The sequence below is a fragment of the Bufo bufo genome, chromosome 4, assembly GCF_905171765.1.
Source record: "Bufo bufo chromosome 4, aBufBuf1.1, whole genome shotgun sequence".
Lineage (NCBI taxonomy): Eukaryota > Metazoa > Chordata > Amphibia > Anura > Bufonidae > Bufo > Bufo bufo.
In genome coordinates, this window is record NC_053392.1 from 171306541 (window position 1) to 171328416 (window position 21876).

The following is a 21876-nucleotide window of genomic DNA, read 5'->3' on the forward strand; positions in this document are numbered from 1 at the left end:
TGTGCCCATTTTGGAGACCCAGAAGTTGAAGGGGGCAGAACCTTCATTCAGTACGTGTAGGCGTGTGCACACATACTGCTCCACCATGTTGGTGAAATGCTGCCTCCTGCTAAGATGTTCCATATCAGCTGGTGGTGCTGGTTGTTGTGGCTTGCTGACAAAGCTTTTCCACATATCGGCCAAGCTAACCCTGCCTTCTGATGTGCTGGCGGTGCCCCAGCTGCATTGTTGACCTCTTCCTCGTCCTCTGCCTTCGCCTTGTGCTTCCACTGTGCCCCCGCTGTCAGGTGGGAATGCCACCAGCAGCGCGTCTACCAGCGTGCGCTTGTACTCACGCATCTTACGATCACGTTCCAGTGACAGAATTAAGGACGGTACGTTGTCCTTGTAACGGGGATCCAGCAGCTTGGCCACCCAGTAATCAGCACAAGTTAGAATGTGGGCAACTCTGCGGTCGTTGCGGAGACACTGCAGCATGTAATCGCTCATGTGTGCAAGGCTGCCTAGAGGCAACGAAAAGCTGTCCTCTGTGGGAGGTGTATCGTCTATGTCCTCTGTATCCCCCCAGCCATGCACCAGTGATGGCCATGAGCTGGTCTGGGTGCCACCCTGCTGTGAACATGGTTCCTCCTCCTCCATCTCCTTATCCTCCACCTCCTCATCCTCCAAAACTGTGCCCTGGCTGGACAATTGTGTACCTTGGGTTTGTGGGTGCAGGAACCCACCCTCGGAGCCACTTGGGAATGACTGGCCGGAAACCCTACAAAATGATCCCTCTTCCTCCTCCTCCTCCTGTGCCACATCCTCTTCCATCATCGCCATGAGCGTTTTTTCAAGGAGGCATAGAAGTGGGATAGTAACACTGAGAACGGCGTTATCGACACTGGCCATGTTGGTGGAGTACTCTAAACAGCGCAACAAGGAACACAGGTCTCGCATGGAGGCCCAGTCATTGGTAGTGAAGTGGTGCTGTTCTGCCGAGCGACTCACCCGTACGTGCTGCAGCTGAAACTCCACTATTGCCTGCTGCTGCTCGCACAGTCTGGCCGGCATGTGCAAGGTGGAGTTCCACCTTGTGGGCACGTCGCATATGAGGCGGTGAGCGGGAAGGCCGAAGTTACGCTGCAGCCCTGACAGGCGAGCAGCAGCAGGATGAGAACGCCGAAAGCGCGCACAGACGGCCCGCACTTTATGCGGCAGCTCTGACATGTCGGGGTAATTTTTAAGAAATCTCTGCACCACCAAATTCAGCACATGCGCCAGGCAAGGGATGTGCGTCAAACCGGCTAGTCCCAGAGCTGCAACGAGATTTCGCCCATTATCGCACACCACCAGGCCAGGCTGAGGCTGACTGGCACAAACCACTCATCTGTCTGTTGTTCAAGGCCCCTGCGCAGTGTGGGTTTGTCCCCCAAACAGATAAGTTTTAAAACTGCCTGCTGTCGTTTACCCCTGGCTGTGCTGAAGTTGGTGGTGAAGGTGTTACGCTGACCGGATGAGGAGCTGGTAGAGGATGAGGAAGCAGAGTAGGAGGAGGAAGTAACAGGAGGCAAACTGAAGCGCCCTGCAATCCTCGGTGGTGGAAGGACATGCGCCAAACTGCTATCCCCCTCAGGCCCAGCCGCCACTGCATTTACCCAGTGTGCTGTTATGGAGATATAACGGCACTGACCGTGCTTACTGGTCCACGTATCCGTAGTCAGGTGCACCTTGCCACAGATGGCGTTGCGCAGTGCACACCTGATTTTTTCCCCTACTTGGTTGTGAAGGGAAGGGATGGCTCGCCTTGAAAAGTAGTGGTGGCTGGGCACGACGTACTGTGGGACAGCCACCGCCATAAGGCCTTTCAAACTATCCGTCTCCACCAGACGGAATGACAGCATTTCAAAGGCAAGTAATTTAGAAATGCTGGCATTCAGGGCTAGGGATCGCGGGTGGGTAGGGGGGTACTTCCTCTTCCTCTCCAGCGTTGGGGATATGGAGAGCTGAACGCTTCCGTGGGACATTGTGGAGATGCTTGGTAACCCAGGTGTTGGTGTTGCTGGCAGATCCTCTGTTTGCGTGGTGCCAGGTGGCACTGTCACTCCAGAGGTGGATAAAGAGGCCGCGACTGCAGCAGAAGAGGAAGCAGGAGGAGCCAGAGACCTTTCTCGGTTTTTGAGGTGTCTACTCCACTGCAGCTCGTGCTTTGCACTTAAATGCCTGGTCATGCAGGTTGTGCTCAGGTTGAGAACGTTTATGCCTCGCTTCAGGCTCTGATTGCACAGCGTGCAAACCAATCGTGTATTGTCGTCAGCACATTGTCTAAAGAACTGCCACGCCAGGGAACTCCTTGGAGCTGACTTTGGTGTTCTCGTTCCCTTGCTGCGGTGCGCAGTAGGAGGCGTACTGTCTAGAGGACGGACGCTCCGCTTTTGCACCCTGCTCCCTCTTCTGCTGTGCTGGTGGCTCTGTGCGACCACCGCCTCTTCCTCCAAACTACATTGGTCACTCGCATGACCTTGATTCCATGTGGGGTCGAGGACCTCATCATCCTCCACATCATCTTCCACCCAGTCTTCACCCCTGACTTGCTTGTCGGTCTGCACGCTTTCGAAAGCCCCAGCAGTTGGCACCTGTGTTTCGTCATCATCCGAGACGTGCTGCGATGGTCCTCCCATGTACTCATCTTGAAAAATAAGTGGTTGGGCATCGGTGCACTCAATCTCTTCTACTTCTGGGGCAGGGCTAGGTGGATGGCCCTGGGAAACCCTGCTAACAGAGTCATCAAAAAGCAGAAGAGACTGCTGCATGACTTGGGGCTCAGACTGCTTGGCTGATTTGCAAGGGGGGTGAGGTGAAAGACTGATGGACATCGGCTGCAGGTGCCAACTGTGGTCTTTCAGCAGGACACTGGGTGGGAGACAATGTGAAGGAACTGGAGGCACTGTCAGCAACCCAATCTACTATCGCCTGTACTTGTTCAGGTCTCACCATTCGTAGAGCAGCATTAGGCCCGACCAAATACCGCTGCAGGTTTTGTCGCCTACTCGCGCCTGAGGAAGGGGTTTCACTTGTGCGTGTAGCCAGCACAGATCGACCACGTCCTCTCCCTGCAACAGGAGCTCCACCAGCAGCACCACGACCTGGGCCATGTCCCTTTTTTGACGCTCTCTTCATATTTTTTGAATTTAGGATCTTGCCCTAAAATGGGTGTTTAATTAATAGTAGAAAAGAATGACAGTATGTAAAGGGTGTATCTCACACGGCCTGAACCAGACTAGGCCTCAATTAAAGATTTCTTTGCACAAAAAGGCTGTATTTCAAATGGCTGTATTTCAAATGCCTAATTCAAACCCCTGTATGTATAGGGGGATCACACACGCCCTGAACCAGTGTAGGCCTGCAGTAAATATATATTTGCACAAAAAGGCTGTATTTCAAATGCCTAATTCAAACCCCTGTATGTAAAGGGGGGATCACACATGCCCTGAACCAGTGTAGGCTTTTAGTAAATATATCTTTGCACAAAAAGGCTATATTTCAAATGCCTAATTCAAACCCCTGTATGTAAAGGGGAGATCACACACGCCCTGAACCAGTGTAGGCCTTCAGTAAATATATCTTTGCACAAAAAGGCTGTATTTCAAATGGCTGTATTTCAAATGCCTAATTCAAACCCCTGTATGTAGAGGTGGTATCTCAGAGGGCCTGAACCTCTGTAGGCCTGAAGTAAATATATATTTGCACAAAATGGCTGTATTTCAAATGCCTAATTCAAACCCCTGTATATGTATAGGGGGAATCACACACGCCCTGAACCAGTGTAGGCCTGCAGTAAATATATCTTTGCACAAAATGGCTGTATTTCAAATGGCTGTATTTCAAATGCCTAATTCAAACCCCTGTATGTAAAGGTGGTATCTCAAAGGGCCTGAACCTCTGTACGCCTGAAGAAAATATATCTTTGCACAAAAAGGCTGTATTTCGAATGGCTGTATTTCAAATGCCTAATTCAAACCCCTGTATGTATAGGGGGGATCACACACGCCCTGAACCAGTGTAGGCCTGCAGTAAATATATCTTTGCACAAAAATGCTGTATTTCAAATGTCTAATTTAAACCCCTGTATGTATCGGGGGGATCACATACGCCCTGAACCAGTGTAGGCCTGCAGTAAATATATCTTTGCACAAAAAGGCTGTATTTCAAATGGCTGAATTTCAAATGCCTAATACAAACCCCTGTATGTAGAGGGGGTATCTCACAGGGCCTGAATTCAATATTGGTGCACCAAATGGCGGTATTTAAAATCTCTGAATGTAACCCAAATGTATTAAGGGTGTATCTCACAATGACATCTGCATCAAAGGCTGCCAATAAAAAATGTTGTGCCCAAATGAGTGTTTGCTTAAAAACTGAATTTGACAGCAGTATATAAGCCTGTAATTTCACACGTGCTGATGCTGCAAGGCCTGAAAATAGTGTTTTTTGTCAAAAGAGTGTGTTTTTCAAACCCCAGAAAATGATAGGTGTATTTCTACCTTAAATTGCACACTGACTAATACAGATGTTGTAGATTGCCAAAAAAGTATTTTTTTGCTAACAGAATATGAAAGCTGTATATATTAAACTTGAATTTAACACTTGCAGATCTGGAAAATACAGTTTTTTTTTTTTAAAAAGTGTGTTTTTCAAACCCCAGAAAATGATGGATGTATTTCTACCTTAAATTGCACACTGACTAAGGCCCCCTGCACATGAACGTGTGCACCCCGTGGTCGTGCTGTGGCCCGCAAAATGAACAAACACAGTCCGTGGGGCAGCCACAGCGGATCACAGACCCATTCACTTAAATGGGTCCGCGATCCGGCAGTTCCGCAAAAAGATAGGACATGTTCTATCTTTTTGCGGAACGGAAGTACAGGACAAAACCCCACGGAAGCACTCCGTAGTGCTTCCGTAGGGTTCCGTTCCGTGCTTCCGTTCCGCACGATTCCGCATCTCCGGATCTCTGGATTTGCGGACCCATTCAAGCTCATAAATATTCATGACTCATCATTATCAGCTGGAGCTTTTCAATACAAGATGTTTGCAGATTGACTGGGTCAATTAAAGAAAGTGACCCAGCATTTTCCTAAGAGAATTAGTCACTTATTTATGTTGCCCTTAGTTAGGACACCATAAAACTGGTGACAGGTTCCCTTTAAATACTTCTGAAATAACACATATACGCCTAATGTATGTGAACTATATAATCACACAACTTAAATAACGTTCCACTGCTGCGCTCCCTAATATTTTGAGTGTGCTGCAGCAAATATCCTATCAGTATAGATTATTTTAAATATTAATATAATTTTCCCTATTGCTTCTGTGTAGCTGCTGGGTTGTAATAAAAGTTACCTGCCCGTACTTGATGTGGTGAATATACAACAATAAATGGCAATCAACCGGCACTAACTAGTAGGCACCTATCACTTCTTGTGGGGTATTGGTGCTGATATCAGTTGGATATCAGTTGGATATCAGTTGGATTGGTGCTGATATCAGTTTAATATTAATATTCCAAACCCACCGATACCTATTGCGCCAACTGCAATATAAATAGAAATAAGACTCCCACAAAGAAACTTCTATGCCTTATTCTGGTCTATACAATTTAGTGCAATGTTCCAAAGGTCCCAAAAATAGTCTACTACAGTCACTTGCCTTGTTTGTATTTATATTTGTAGCGATCCTGTAATTTAGTCCTGCCAATGAGCTCCGATGGGGTTGTCTCATCATGGACAATGGGGGCATATCACTAGGATATGACCCCATTGTCTTATAGGTGCGGGTTCCACGGCTGGGACCCACACCTATATTGAGAACGGAGCCCCGCAAGTGAAGGAGGGCGCACGGCGTATGCGCAGCTGCCCTCCATTCATTTTCTATGGGGCACTGGCGCTGTATGTTCCTATTCACTTATATGGGGAGCAGGCTTGGTGGTGGCCGGACCGGAGTCCTCTAGCCACCACCTTGCGTGGCTCCATTCTCGATATAGGTGCGGCTCCCAGCGGTGGAACCCGCACCTATAAGACAATGGGGGCATATACTAGCGATATTGTCACAAAAAGGGGGAGGGGATGGTGCACCACTGATTCGACCCACACCCCTGTCCCTGCCTACTTGTACTATCCGTCCTAAGTAACGGAGTGCAACTGGGCGGCGTTCCCTAGCCTTGGTAAGTGCGGAGGGAGAAACAAGACAGACAAACATAGAATGGTCAACAAGCCGAGACAGAACCAGGAGGTAACTAGAGTACATGAGGAAAAGCAAAGACGGGTCAAAAACAAGCCAAAGTCAAAAGCCAGGAGAAGCGAAGCTGACACAAGGAGCAAGCAAGGACGGAGACGATCAACGAGTCGGGAGTCAAAAGCCACGGAATCACACTATGGACTCTGGATAGGACCATATTCACAGGCAACCTGTGGTCAGCAGGTTGCTTGTATATATAGTGGGAAAGAGTAGTCATGTGACGTGGCCAGCGCCACATGACTCATTCCCAGCAAGAGGAGTCATGTGACGTGGCCAGCGCCACATGACTCATTCCCCTGAAACCAGTCGAGCGCCGAGTGCTCAGCTCGGAGTTCGGACTCCTTACAGTTGCCATAGGAGTGGAGGACGCCGACCGCGCTAAGGAGGTGAGTGCGGCCTGGTCCTCCCCGCCCCCCATTGCTGTGGAGACGAGGACACAGCGCACGTCCTCACTCCGTACTAGCAGCAGGGCGCCGGTGGCACTGAGGAGGGGAAACGTGAAGCCGATGCCTCTTGACAAATATGCCCCCATTGTCCATGATGAGACAACCCCTTTAATCTTGCTTGCTTGCATCTTCGGCTTCTGCACGTGGCGACATCCCGCAGACGGCGGCATTCGCTTGCGTCCTAGAAGTCAGAACGGGCTTCCTGAAGTGTTGGTGTGACGTCACACATGTACCGCAGACTCTGGGAACCAGAAGAAATATAACGCGTTTCAGAGAATTCGGTCTCCTTTGTCAGGGATACTGGTCCTGAACTATATAATAGCATTATAGGTCACTGTCTCTCTTTGGGGAGAGAGCGCCTTAATTGGTGTGAGAAGACTTATAAGTCTCCTCACACCATTAAGGTGCTCTCTCCCCAAGGAGAGATAGTGCCCGCCAAATCCTCTCACCCAGTTAAGCCAGTATTCTCTGCTCTGCACTGATGAAGGGCAATCACCCTGAAAAAGCTGTCTGCAGATAAGGTACTGTCTTATTTAATATCCTAGTCATGTCTCAAGGCCTATTTAAAGGGTTGAACATTGACTTACAGGATAGCTGTCTACATGTGGTGGCATTAGAGGCAGAGCTTGTTAAGAACTTATTTGCATCCCTTTCTTCCCAACTATATAATATAGCAACTGATGAAAATGAGCAGTTAAACTTGGCTACAGTCAATATATAGATGATATGGTGGTACTTTCATGAGTATTGTTAGAATGTATGTTAGTTACATGGTACCTATAAAGCTTTTGATGGACCTCTGGGTCCCTAGTTCATTCAATTTCTAGGAAAACTAGAAAGATATATATGATTACAGGAGTTAGCCACTTTAATAGAATATCCCCTAAATGGCCATACGGTCAATTTTTTGCCACAATAACCTCATAGGATACTGTTAACAAGACCCCCAATTGCCCATCTAGAAGAGAACTGTAGTGGCCCTATCCATGGAAGCAAAATGGTGGTTTACTCACATGACTGTCCATGGCTGCATCCTCTTCTGCACAGGCACTGGACCGGTTCCGTGGATGGTTAGGAAAGCAGTTACATGAGTAAACCATGTGACTGCTGATATTTCAACATTGACTGGATTTGCCAAGAAATATCTCATGTTTACTGCCACCTTTTTAGTACAGAAAATTTGTAGCCTTCTTATAGTATTAACTAACCAGCATCTTCCAGAACATCCTGACTGTTAGCTTCATATATTCTAATAGCGCACATAGTGATTTTTCAAAGGGGACAATGACTTTAAATGATGATTGCACCTTAAAGAGGACCTTTCACCTAAAAAAAAAATTCAAACTAAGACCATAGCTTTACTTACATGCCCCCATGATTTCTTGATCGTTATTTTTCTTTTCATACTGGGCCCCCGTTTGTCCGCTATGCTCCCCGGAATACTTCCCGCCGTTTATGTTAATGAGCTAGCCTCAAATGGGCTGGCTTTAAAAGTTCTTCTCGGCGTGCCTTACATCTTCTCCCTGGCACGGAGCGCATCCAATCAGCGCGCTCCGCTCTTAGCCAGGGAGAAGACGCTCCAGTTCTCGCGAGACTTCAGAGAACTGGAGCGATTTCGTCTATCCGGAGCCGGCGTCATCTTGCATTCCTCGGTGAGCATCGGAGACGGCAGCAGCAGCACCCGGATCCCGTAGGTAAGTTTGTCAAACACCCCTAGACAACGAGCAAAGTTGTTCCTATGTACCCCCCTAGACAAACGAGCATGATGGGGGTTATCCCCCCCTCCCCTATGACAACGAGCATGATGGGGGGGATTCACCCCCCCACCCTATGGCAATATTATTGATGGGGGTGATCCCCCCCTCCCCTATGGCAATACTAATGATGGGGGTGATCCCCCCCCCTAGACAAACGAGCATGATGGGGTTATCCCCCTCCCCTATGACAACGAGCATGATGGGGGGGGATTCACCCCCCCACCCTATGGCAATAATAATGATGGGGGTGATCCCCCCCCACCCTATGGCAATACTAATGATGGGGGTGATCCCCCCCTAGACAAACGAGCATGATGGGGGTTATCCCCCCTCCCCTATGACAACGAGCATGATGGGGGGGATTCACCCCCCCACCCTATGGCAATATTATTGATGGGGGTGATCCCCCCCTCCCCTATGGCAATACTAATGATGGGGGTGATCCCCCCCCACCCTATGGCAATACTAATGATGGGGGTGATCCCCCCCTAGACAAACGAGCATGATGGGGGTTATCCCCCCTCCCCTATGACAACGAGCATGATGGGGGGATTCAACCCCCCCACCCTATGGCAATAATATTGATGGGGGTGATCCCCCCCTCCCCTATGACAACGAGCATGATGGGGGGGATTCACCCCCCCCTAGAAAAACGAGCATGATGGGGGTTATCCCCCCTCCCCTATGGCAATAATAATGATGGGGGTTATCCCCCCTCCCCTATGGCAATAATAATGATGGCGGTTATCCCCCCTCCCCTATGGCAATAATAATGATGGGGGTTATCCCCCCTCCCCTATGGCAATAATAATGATGGGGGTTATCCCCCCCTCCCCTATGAAACGAGCATGATGGGGGGGATTCACCCCCCCCACCCTATGGCAATAATAATGATGGGGGTTATCCCCCCTCCGACAACAAGCATGATGGGGGGGATTCAACCCCCCCACCCTATGGCAATAATATTGATGGGGGTGATCCCCTCCCCTATGGCAATAATAATGATGGGGGTTATCCCCCCTCCCCTATGAAAACGAGCAGGATGGGGGGGATTCACCCCCCCACCCTATGGCAATAATAATGATGGGGGTGATCCCCCCCCGACCCTATGGCAATAATATTGATGGGGGTTATCCTTACTCTCCGCCACTGTTTTGTTGATGGTCATAATATATATATCGGACAGTAGAGGCATTGCCCGAAATAGCACCCCCATCGACCATCTCATTATAACTGTTACTCACACCTTATTACATGGAATTATGTACCCTTCAAATGAATACCATGAATACTATTTTAATTATCAAAATCTCAAATTTTTTATTTTGTTAAAACAGGTATAAGAATGGATAGTGACTCGCATCAAGTATCATCGAGTGCGTCAACAACAAGAGCTGAAAAAGTAAAAAACGTATTACATTTGCATTTTAATTTTGACTAGAATTTATTTGATAATTCTGATTATTTTTTTTTGTCATGTCTAGTTGGAATGGATAAAAAAGCGTCTCCAAGAAAAATATGGTTGTCCTGACAATTCAGAACCCTGTTTTCCTGAAAACCCCACTAGACCCTCAAACTCGGAGGACAACGTTGAAATTGAAGAGTCAGACTACAGACTTGGAAATAAGCTATGGTGTACTTGTAACAATTGTGAACCAATGCCAACGCCAGTCGAATCAATATGCTGCCAAGAAGTCTCAAATATTGAACCTTATTTAGAAGAAATGGGATGTATAATCGAACATGACTACTTTCATCAATTCTGTCAAGATCGAGGAAAAGTGGAGGTGTCGATGAGGTCAATAGGTCAAGTGTTGCATCCACCCCTGGACAAAGATTTGAACAGGTTAGTAAATGTTTGTAAAGGATGGTTCAACAGATTATTGAATTGATTCAGAAACCTGAATTTGGCTTTTCAGTTTCTATTCAATTCTATGTAAACCTGATAATTTGTTTAAAAATAAAATTTTAAAGTATTTACTATTTCATTATAGGTTACTCAGAAAAACAGCTTATCGTGGGTTCACATCGTGGATACATGGCTATCTTGGCGTGGCCAAAAGAAGACCAATTCCTTCTTGTGCTGTTTCCGTCATAAGAAAAGTTTTCCCTGACCCAGAGCAGGATTATTGTGGGTTTCTGATGTTTAGAGAAGAGCCAGCGGAGTATCTTGCCATGGAGTAGATAAAGAGCATCTGTCATCATAATTGAACCTATTACAGTGGCTGACCTGTTACGTGTATACTGGTTCCTTGATTTTTTTTATTTGTCCAAAATTCACCAACGAATTATGTTGTAGTACACGCAAATGAGACTCTATTTGCAACATTTGGGTCGTCGTTAGACCTCTGCTCTCATCATGGATGCGGAACGGGACACCTTGGAAGCACTACCTTACTGGTTCAGGGGGGTTTCGTCCTATACTTACGGGCGGATCCATTAAAGTAAATCGATCCGCTGCATGGCAATGGGGCACACACGTACTTGTAAACTAGGACTAACAGCGACGACCATGTTTCTTATAGAGATTTTTTTCTGTGTCTATTTTCCCTTTTTCTCCCAAAAAATACTAAATAAATCTTATTTTATGACAATAAACTAACTTTTACTTGAATACTGTTATTTATTATATAATAACACTTGAACACGATTGTCGGAATATAATGAAACAGCATAAAACATGTCACCATTGTTACAAACTATTTACTATACAAATAAATACATTTCATAAAATTATTTTTAAAATGAAAACTTGGGCTCTTTCAAATAAACGTTTGGTTCTTCACGCTCGCCTATTTTCAGATACGCAAAACACGGATGCTGCCTGTGTGCCTTCCACTATTGGCTGAAGGCTCAGCCCATAATGAACAGACATATTCTTGTACTCAAAACTGCCAAGAAGAGGACAAGTTGCATTATTTTTGAAGGGACTCGTAACAGAGACAGATGCTGACAGCACATGTAGTGCTGTCGGTATCTTTCACTGACCCATTAAAACGATTCTTTTGGATATACAGACCGTCTACGTAAGCAAGTAAAAGGCCTGTAAACAGAACCATAAAAACGTTCTTTTTAAAGAGACCTAAGTCATACTACCTGTATACACTTGTGCATCCAAACAAAATTTAAAATAAAAATTTAGAACTATATATAAATATATATATATTTTTTTTTTAACAAGGCCTCCTCCATATCCCCTTATAGCCTTGACCAATCCTCACACATAATTTTTTTGGACATTCACATATAAATTTTATTTTTTTAAAAGAAAATACTTTCCCTTCCAAATATATATATTTATATAAATCTGTCCAAAAACATATTAGATATTTATATATAATTTATTTTGCAAATATTACTTAATATATACCAGGGATGTCAAACTCGTGGCCCTCCAGCTGTTGCAAAACTACAACTCCCATCTTGCCTGGGCATACTACAGCTATCAGGGAATGATGAGAGTTGTAGTTTTGTAACATCTGGAGGGCCATGAGTTTGAGATCCATGATTTATACATATCATACAAAAAATTTTTAGTTCCTGACATGGTTACAGCAAATGTAAGTTGTAAAAAAAGCATCAGAGGTCTCGGCAAGGTTGTGGCTCTTCACACTGCTGTGCGCTCACATGTTGTCCGCTGTCTTGAGTCCAGGTCGTGTCAAGAATGGGTTGGTACTGGTTCTCCACCTGAGTGAGAAAAGTACTGGTAAGGCATTGGATGGAGAGGTAAAGAAGCAGACACAAACCGGACCTCAACGGGATAGTCAAATAACTACCACCTACCGTGGAGACGCTGATACAAATCACACTCCACGGCTAGAGAGCTTTCCTACCATGCGCCGGCTGTCCACCTGTCCAAAAAAGTCTGGAAAGGTCAAGAAAAAAAATATACTTATTAATAAACGCAACTGAAGCATCAGAGGTCTCGGCAAGGTTGTGGCTCTTCACACTGCTGTGCGCTCACATGTTGTCCGCTGTCTTGAGTCCAGGTCGTGTCAAGAATGGGTTGGTACTGGTTCTCCACCTGAGTGAGAAAAGTACTGGTAAGGCATTGGATGGAGAGGTAAAGAAGCAGACACAAACCGGTCCTCAACGGGATAGTCAAATAACTACCACCTACCGTGGAGACGCTGATACAAATCACACTCCACGGCTAGAGAGCTATTCTACCACGCGCCGGCTGTCCACCTGTCCAAAAAAGTCTGGAAAGGTCAAGAAAAAAAATATACTTATTAATAAACGCAACTGAAGCATCAGAGGTCTCGGCAAGGTTGTGGCTCTTCACACTGCTGTGCGCTCACATGTTGTCCGCTGTCTTGAGTCCAGGTCGTGTCAAGAATGGGTTGGTACTGGTTCTCCACCTGAGTGAGAAAAGTACTGGTAAGGCATTGGATGGAGAGGTAAAGAAGCAGACACAAACCGGTCCTCAACGGGATAGTCAAATAACTACCACCTACCGTGGAGACGCTGATACAAATCACACTCCACGGCTAGAGAGCTATTCTACCACGCGCCGGCTGTCCACCTGTCCAAAAAAAGTCTGAAAAAAAAATACATTGAAAGGTACAAGCATTTTCAATTTCAAGTGTTTGTGGCACTTTACGATTCACAAATCGCTTTTTCTCAAAAACCACTCTGTAAAGTACATGAAGTGTAAAATAAAGATTTTCTAGATTTAGAAAATAGAAAAATAAAATAATAATACTTACCTTATAAATTCTTGATGTCGAGTTGATACCGCATATCCTCTACTTCATTGTTGAGCTGCATATAAAATAACTTTTCAAATAGTAAAAATTAATAACAAGAATAACTAGTAAACGTAACTAAACCGGAAAGTAACGGATGAGCTAAACAAAATTTTGGAACTTTTAGAATAATTTTTGGTTTTTATGGATTTTTAATTATTTATTTTTTGCCAAATCTAGACCAATGTTGACGTACAATATCAGCTTTTTTTGGGCGCTCAACATTTGCTATGTTAGGCGGAAGATCGGGTGTTCGACTGTTCCATTCAGGAGTTATGTCTCCCAAGGCTATTTTCAAACAGTCGACTAAAATATTCTCGACATGTTGTACACTCATCGGTTCATAGACGTTTTTCACCGTCCAGCGTTTTTTTCCCTTTGGCAGAATTAATTTTGTTTGTTTGGTACCGATGGGTGCGGAGACTGATGTTGGTACATGAACAACAGCTTGATCTCTTCCTATATTATTATTATGTGCCAGGATGGCTAGTTTTGTTCGTGCTTCCATGCCGTCAATACCAAAATGTATCCTTTTAGTACGATATTTTAATACTAGACTATGGAAGGCTTCTAATGGTCCCGTGTGGCAATTACGGATCAAGTGGGGAACATCACTGTTAAACTGTTTATTTCGAACAATCTCTTCTAATCTGTGAAAAGCATTGCTTTCCTTTTTTAACCATAAAACAGAACTGTTTGGAATTTCTAATTCTGCATGGGAACATTTTTTATAGTGTTCTCCATCCTCCCACTCATGCTTGTTGACTATGTGATAGAGAACAGAATTCCAACGTTCCCTGAAGAAAAGTTCGTTGTGATCACAAGTTTTCATGGTCCACCAGAAATGTTTTACAATTTTATCAATCCATGGTTTGAGTTCCTGTCCAGCTCTTCCGTTACTTGCCTTTATCAACTTTTTCTTTATTGACTTTGCGTAATGCCAAATGTCAAACTGATGATCTATGTCAGGGTACAACTCACGCATCACCTTTTGTATACTGACATGTCGATCAGAGACAAAGACACAAACGTCAAAGCCATTGGTAATCACTCTTTCCATAACTATTTTAAAACCAAACTTTTCCATTGCAACCGAAGAATTGCACTGGCTGCGATGAACAACTTCAAAATCGATAATTTTTTCAGTATACAGTTCCATAACAGTATAAATACAATATTTAGATGAGTGACCAGGACTATCACATTGGCCATCTCCAGCTAAACACATTGGAAAAGTATGCATTTCTTCTTGAAATTTTCTCTTTTGTTGCTGCCAGGCAATATCGATTGCAGGGAAAATAAAACTCGTTTGATATCTATAGAAGGTTGTCTCTGAAAATGTTGTCTAACCAAAAATATTAAACAACTCGTCCACCTTTTGAAAGTTTAGTCCACTGCACAAGATTGATGCTGCCAAAAGGACATTCCCACTCCAAAAACGACCAATTTTTGGTTGGGTATTCCATAATAAAGACTGGTGCCCTTTTTCTGCAACTCCCGCGAACTATTAAAGCACTACCCTGTCTTTGTTTGGAAAATGAATTGACGGTCAGATTGCAACCTTCGGGATACTGACACTTCACCTGCCGTAAGAGGATATCTAGGCAACTTTGGTTAATTATGAATTTAGGTTCATTAACCATGTCTTCAACATGTTGTTCATGAAAGGAAGATTCATTATCAGTTTCATCAAAGGACTGTAATGCTAACAAATCAGAGGAACAGTGGCTAACCATCAAAGGGTCGTATGAGGTATCCCTACAATCAAGAACTTCGCCTCCGTCTACATGAGAAGTAGTGTACTCATTATCCGACTCATCCATTTCAGCTGTCAATGGAAATATTCCACTAACATTATCATCATCACGGTTACCCACCTGTTCTTGTTGCACCAAGTTGTGGTCATTTTTCCCACAAATTGGAGAAAGAATATTACCAAATGGAATTATATTTTTAGGTTGATTTACAGTAGTGGAACACTCCGGCAAAGGTGTAGATTCTATAACTATATTGGTAAACGGACGTACAGGGGACTGTTCTTCCGTAAGCACAACATTTCGGTCAATACCAATAAGTATAGAATTGGTCAGATCAAAATCTGTCTGAGTGCAAGCGTCCATGAATTTGGTAGTTGGAATTTCAACATTGTCTGTAACATAGAGAAAATGACTGGGCACACCTAAGGATACTTAGTTGCTAATGTTTATTAGATAAAAGGACAATAAGTGTAGTGAAGTAAATAATATCAGATATAAACTTGCGACAGTAAAATTATGTAACGTGTGTACATAGAGCAACACTTCATATAAAGTTCTATATATTTGTAGTTGACGTGCGCATTGATCACTAATAAAATAGCGGTACAATCTGTGACCAATAGCTACACTCCAGATACAAATAAATAAGTAGATAGGATTAATGCATAAAAGACAACCTCATATAAAAGCAACAATATATATAAGTGAAATACAGTATAATATAGACAGGTATAGTCTAGATAAGAGTGTTAGTCTTGATGAGAATAAGAGCCGCAAACTAAAGGTAAAATATAATATGATATAATATACTAAAATGTGTGGACTAAAATGTAGAAGTTCACTGTCCTGGAGAGATCATAAAGGTCCAGGTAAAACAAATGTCAGTTCGGTATAACAGAAGCGGACCCTGACAGGGCAAAGATACAGTTTATAGTGAATGGTATCTTACTCCGTAGCTGACTCGGCGGCGTCCCGCTTTCAGTCAGAGAGGAATCCCACAAGAAGATGGTAAATAAGTTTAGGAACAGTCTTACCGGTTTTTGGAGGTTCCTCACGTATGGAAGGAGCCTCTGCTGTCTATCGGAACTTTGCTGTTTTTCACTGTAATCAGGTAGAACCCCCAGTAGATGTTTTGGGTCACCTGTTTAGTTATTAGTTTGCTGCACGCGGTCCCGCTTGTTTCATGCGGTTGCGATGTCGCAGCTCCAGATAAAAAGTTTCAGACCAGCTTTTTAAAGACGATGTGGACTTGTTCCTCAATAGGGTCGGTGTGGTGCACTCACACAAAGTAGAACTTGGGGGGTCAGACCAGACGCGTTTCGGGGCTAAAGTATCCCCTTCTTCAGTGGCTGTAACATGTTGAATTTCATGGTATGAAACCGAAGAAGTTTGACCACTAGACTCTAAAGTTACAGATGATTCAGATGATAATGCTCTGTTGTCTAATTGTGGTTCTGAAACTTTTGCTTTAGTCGTTTTTGTTTTAGGCACTTTTCGCTCAAAATCTGATAAATTTTCAAATACGGTTGGCTTTGCACTGTCACAAAGTGCACGGCCACCAACATTGACAATGAAATTATTAGGAGCAAAATGTAAAGAGCATAATCTATACTTATTATATCTTTTTTGCTTTAATACCAAAATTTCTTCTGCTAGATAATTAACATTCTCAATATCAGAAGGCATTAGCAGTGACAACCATTCTATAATTCTATCCTTACTGTATGGAAAGCTATGTAATTTTATTTCATGGCCATTGACCATTCGCCCTGGGACAAATTTGCAGTTTTTGACCCAACACGTTGAAGGCATTTTGCAAATTCCTGTGAAAAAAAAAAGGGATTAGTAAATACATTCTGAGTGCGTACATAATGAAAATTAAATGTTAACTTACCATGTATGTTGTCCGTAAAAATAAACTTGGTATCGTCAAAACGTAGAACTCTTAAAAGATGTATTCCAACGGGGAATAAATTTTGTGCGCAAACAAATTGGCATAATCTTCTTTTTTCCATTGTCGATTCTTTAAAGGAATATTTTTCCGTTCGCTTCTTGTTCAATACTTACCTAATGTATTTACTTACCATCATTCGTGTTAAAAAGTATAAACACAAAGAACAGTTTAACAGTTGAACCGCCAAATAAACTTTTGAAACCATGGATAGGGTTTCCGAACTCCAAAACTTTACGGAACATGTTTCTTCTTCCAGCGAGGAACGTTGGATTGAAACTTACCGGTCTGGTTGTAAAACGCAAATCCTTACCAAAAAAATTAGAAATATTAAAAATGAATGAAGAATAATGAGTATATGGGTTTCTATTATTATCATTACTATTTTTTGCTTACTATAACAGACATAACCGAAAAAGTATTTTTGTATTATAATTACCTTTTTCAAATGGTTTAAATTTGGAAAATATGAATAGATTACTAACAGTGTAGAGATCCTAAAAAAAAACAAAAAAAAAAAAAACGATGATACTTGATGCGTCACTATACATTCTTATACCTGTTTTATGGATCTATTTTGATGATTAAAAAAATGCATTTATGTTATTAATTTGCAGGGTACATAATTCAATGCAATAAGGTGTGAGTAACAGTAGTAATGCGATGGTCGATGGGGGTGCTATTTCGGGCAATGCCTCTACTGTCCAATATATATTATGACCATCAACAGTGGCGTAGAGTAATGTCCACAACTTATGATTGGAAGAGGGCGGTGGTTGTGAAGCGTATATTTCAATAAATTTGTCCAAAAATGGCTACTATGAATGTACTATGAATGGCTAATATTTTTTTTCTCACAAAATACTTGCAGTGGTAAAACCTGAGGCAGCAGTAATGTGACAGAGGCTAAAGTGATGATTACAAGCTGGTAAACACAGCTTGGAGTGAAGATTTCAAAGACACCAGAAGTAAAGAGATTCCTCCATCAACAAGTAGTTGGAACAGCTTGTCTGGGTGTCTGAAAATAGCTTTTAGAAGCAGGAGGGTAAACCATGGCAGATTATGATAACAGGTGGGGCCACAGGGCTTATTTTATACAAAAAAAAAAATTGATTGGATGCGCTCCGTGCCAGGGAGAAGATGTAAGGCACGCCGAGAAAAAGCCAGCCCATTTGAGGCTAGCTCATTAACATAAACGGCGGGAAGTATTCCGGGGAGCATAGCGGACAAACGGGGGCCTAGTATGAAAAGAAAAATAACGATCAAGAAATCATGGGGGCATGTAAGTAAAGCTATGGTCTTAGTTAGAATTTTTTTTTTAGGTGAAAGGTCCTCTTTAAACATTGCTCGGCTTCCTGCTAGTTACAAATATCCCTCAAAGCATATGAAAACAAAGAAGGGACTATATATGCATACATATCAACCTTGGGTCCTTCAGTATTCAGCCACCAAACAGACATCAGTCAGTTAGTCAATTAGTTTTGCAGTTAGCTGTGGAGTTTTTACAGCATAGTGAAGAACCAGGACTCCATTTCTAGTTTAATTGTACTAATTAAATGAAATCCCATAGATGTATATTTCAGCAGAGAAAACAGTGCTGCAGGGGAATCATTAGCTTAGTAGTTAGAAATATAGACTATAAAATACTATATTATCAACAGGAGAGTTTCTAATTTGAGTCTTAATTTCATCCACATGTTACATCGGACTAAAAAACTCTCCACTAGGGTACCATGGCTAACACAAGCCAACCAATCACATCTACAAAAAAACTAAACAAAACACTATTAAACATATCTGTGTTTAGTGTTAACAGATAACGTGATTGTCGGCTGCTTGTTTGGCTGACAGCGCTCTCTGCTGATTCCCCCACATATATGCATGCTTCAAAAATTTAAATGGCACCCCCCCCCCATGCCAAATTCTTGACCTAACCCCTTCCCTCCAGCCAGAGGTGTAACTTGACCAGTATGCACTTTTTATTAACTACATAAAGAGGGGTTATAGTACAGAATGTTACAGAGCCAGATATCAGTACATACAAAAAGAATGACACCTGCATGACATCGGATTTACAAGGTTCTGTAAAAGAAGGTGTTTATCATCAGTTAGAGGTGCTCACTGTATGCTCCGTTATTTTATGCAAGGCCCGGGCGACTGGACGTGCAGTTGTCAGGAATGCTAACAGCCATTTGTGTTTCTGCGTTACACAGGAGCAATCAGGAGAAAACGGGAAACAGCCAAGCACTCTGCACTGCAACACGCCACCTTAACAGCTAACCAGCAATACTCAACTGCTACACAACTGCGCCTAGTGCACAAAAATACACAAGAGAAAAGATTAGAGATGTGGTCAAATAAAAACACGCCCTTCTTACAACAGCATTGCATACTAAATACATTTGCATTTCAGTACCTCCCATTAAAATGCAGTTACATACATGAAAATGACTGACATTTATTAAATTAAGCTTTTGTATCCAAAGCGGAGCCATTGACTGACAGCCTGAGGCCGAAAGACAGTGTATTAAACAGCAACGTTTTACCTCGAGCATCCAAGCCAACAATAAAATCTGTTGTCGTTCACTAAATTACAAGAAATTGGAATAGCAACAAAAATGGCATATAAAATAAGAGTCTGCCACATGAGGCGCAAATTAAACTGGTAAAAGTATAGAAAAACAAATCATACAGATAACCACCTTTTCGGAAGGCTGTTTGCTTGCTCCATGTACAATTCCAAGGGCTGTACATTTACTGTACAGTTATCATCCCAGACCGGTCCAGCGGGGCGGGTGCCTTTAAGACGACTCTCCAGTCTAAGTAGATGGCTCTTCCTCTGGAGTTTTAGGGGGCGGAGATGGTGATCTTGATCTGGATTTTGAGTTCTTTGGCGGAGGTGACATCTTAGATCTAGAGCGAGACGTGGAGCGAGAGCGGGATCTGGACACAGTGGAAGACTTGGACTTTGATCTCCGGGCAGAGCGAGACTTGGAACTGGAGCGGGATCTGGTGCGGGACCGGGACTTGGAGCGTCTGTAGCGTGATCGGCTACGTGACCTTGATCGGCTCTTGCTTCTGGACCGACTGCGTCTTCTTCGCCTTGGGCTCCTGCTGCTGCGGCGGCCGTAGTCTCCGTACCTCCGGGGTGGGGGGCCTCGGCGGCTGTGGTGGGAGTCAGGTGGGCGCCGTAGCGCGCCATCTGCACCCGCAGCTCCCGGCCGCCCAGCACGGCTCGGTCCATGGCGTCCATCGCGTCCTCGGCGTCGCGCTTGTCGTGGAAGCGGACGAAGGCGAAGCCGCGGCTTTCCTTGGTGTAGCGTTCCCCACCCAGCCGTACTTTTTTTTGAAGACGCGGCGCAGGGTTTCCATGGACGTGCGGTACGTCAGGTTGTCCACTTTGAGCGAAGTCATGCCCTCCACGTCAGGTGGAGGGCGCCCGTAGCTCATGTCTGCCATGGTAGCGGTTGGTAGTGCGCTTTCTAGGGTGAGAATAGCGTGCCGAGCACTGCTGCTGGCCTCTGCGAACTCTCCACCTCAGGCGAGCTGCAAGACAGAGCGCGGCCCGCTAACCAGCCTTATAACTGCTGCTACAAAATGGCGGCCTATAATACCAGTGTCTTCTTATGTGGCACAAGGGTCTTTGGGCCCCCTCCTGGGCCCGGTAGCGACTGCTACCTCTGCACCCCCTATAGCTACGCCCCTGCTTGGCATGCATATGCAGTGAATGGGGTGAAGGGAGAAAACCATTGCCAGACACCTATGGCAGTAGAATATCTCCCTGAGAGCAAAAAGATTAGTGTTGAGATTCGACATGTGCGATCCTTATGGGAGGCACCATATACATAGAGGAGCATCCTTAATGAGGCAATGTCTGTGAGGCAATGGCCTCAGGTGGCGCTATGCTCGGACTACAGGGAGCAGCAATTTAGCCTTCAGTTCTGCACTTATGCACAGCTCTGCACACATCTGAGTTTGAAGATTATTGTACATCATCGTTTTATTGTGGTTTTTGCTGCAATTTGCACATTTATGGCATAGATGCATGTGTGCATAAGAGGCTAAAGGACCTTCAAAGATAATGTAATTTGAAGTTAAGGACCTTTGATGATATAAGCATGTCAAATGACCGCTCATCTCACAGGTCCTTTTCCTAAGGCCTCTTGCACATGACCGTTTGGCTTTTTCAGTGTTTTGCGGTTCGTTTTTCACGGATCCGTTGTTCCGTTTTTTTGTTTCCATTGTGTGTAGGTTTCTGTTCCATTTTTTCGTATGGCATATACAGTATATAGTAATTACATAGAAAAAATTGGGCTCGGCATAAAATTTTCAATAGATGGTTCCGCAAAAACGGAACGGATATGGAAGACATTGTTCCGTTGTTCCATTTTTTTTTTCAGACCCATTGACTTGAATGGAGCCACGGAACGTGATTTGCGGGCACAAAGGGTCCATTCACACGTCCGCAATTTCGTTCCGCATTTTCGGAACTGAATTGCTGACCCATCCATTTCTATGTGGCAGCACGATGTGCTGCCCGGATCCGCAGTTGCGGATCCGCACTTCTGGGTCCGCAATTCCGTTCCCGAAAAAAATAGAACATGTCCTATTCTTGTCCGCAATTGCGGACAATAATAGGCATTTTCTATTAAGTGCTGACGATGTGCGGTCCAAAAAATGTGGAACACACATCGCCGATGTCCGTGTTTTGCGGATCCACGGATCCCTGGATCCGCAAAACACACACGGACGTGTGAATAGACCCTAATAGGATATGTGCTATCTTTCAATGGAACGGAAAAACTGAAATACGGAAACGGATTGCATACGGAGTACATTCCGTTTTTTTTGCGGAACCATTGAAATAAATGGTTCCGTATACGGACCGTATATGGAACGCAAAAAACTTCCCGTAAATGGAAAACAAAAACGGTCGTG

At 44.1% G+C, this 21876-nt stretch overlaps 1 long non-coding RNA gene and 1 pseudogene across 2 annotated transcripts; both read right to left on the reverse strand.

Moving 5' to 3' along the window:
* Positions 1-269: 269 nt before the first annotated feature.
* LOC121000020 lies at positions 270-13014 on the reverse strand. Of its 2 annotated transcripts, XR_005778726.1 has the most exons (4): positions 12940-13014; positions 11853-12843; positions 5835-5840; positions 270-280 (listed from the first exon to the last, which is right to left on the reverse strand). It is a non-coding gene; the product is annotated as an uncharacterized LOC121000020 (long non-coding RNA). The 2 variants fall into 2 exon arrangements; XR_005778725.1 differs by having other exon boundaries at positions 11853-12974.
* A 6743-nt stretch (positions 13015-19757) lies between these two features.
* On the reverse strand, positions 19758-20537 carry LOC120999080 (annotated as a pseudogene).
* Between the last annotated feature and the right edge of the window lie 1339 nt (positions 20538-21876).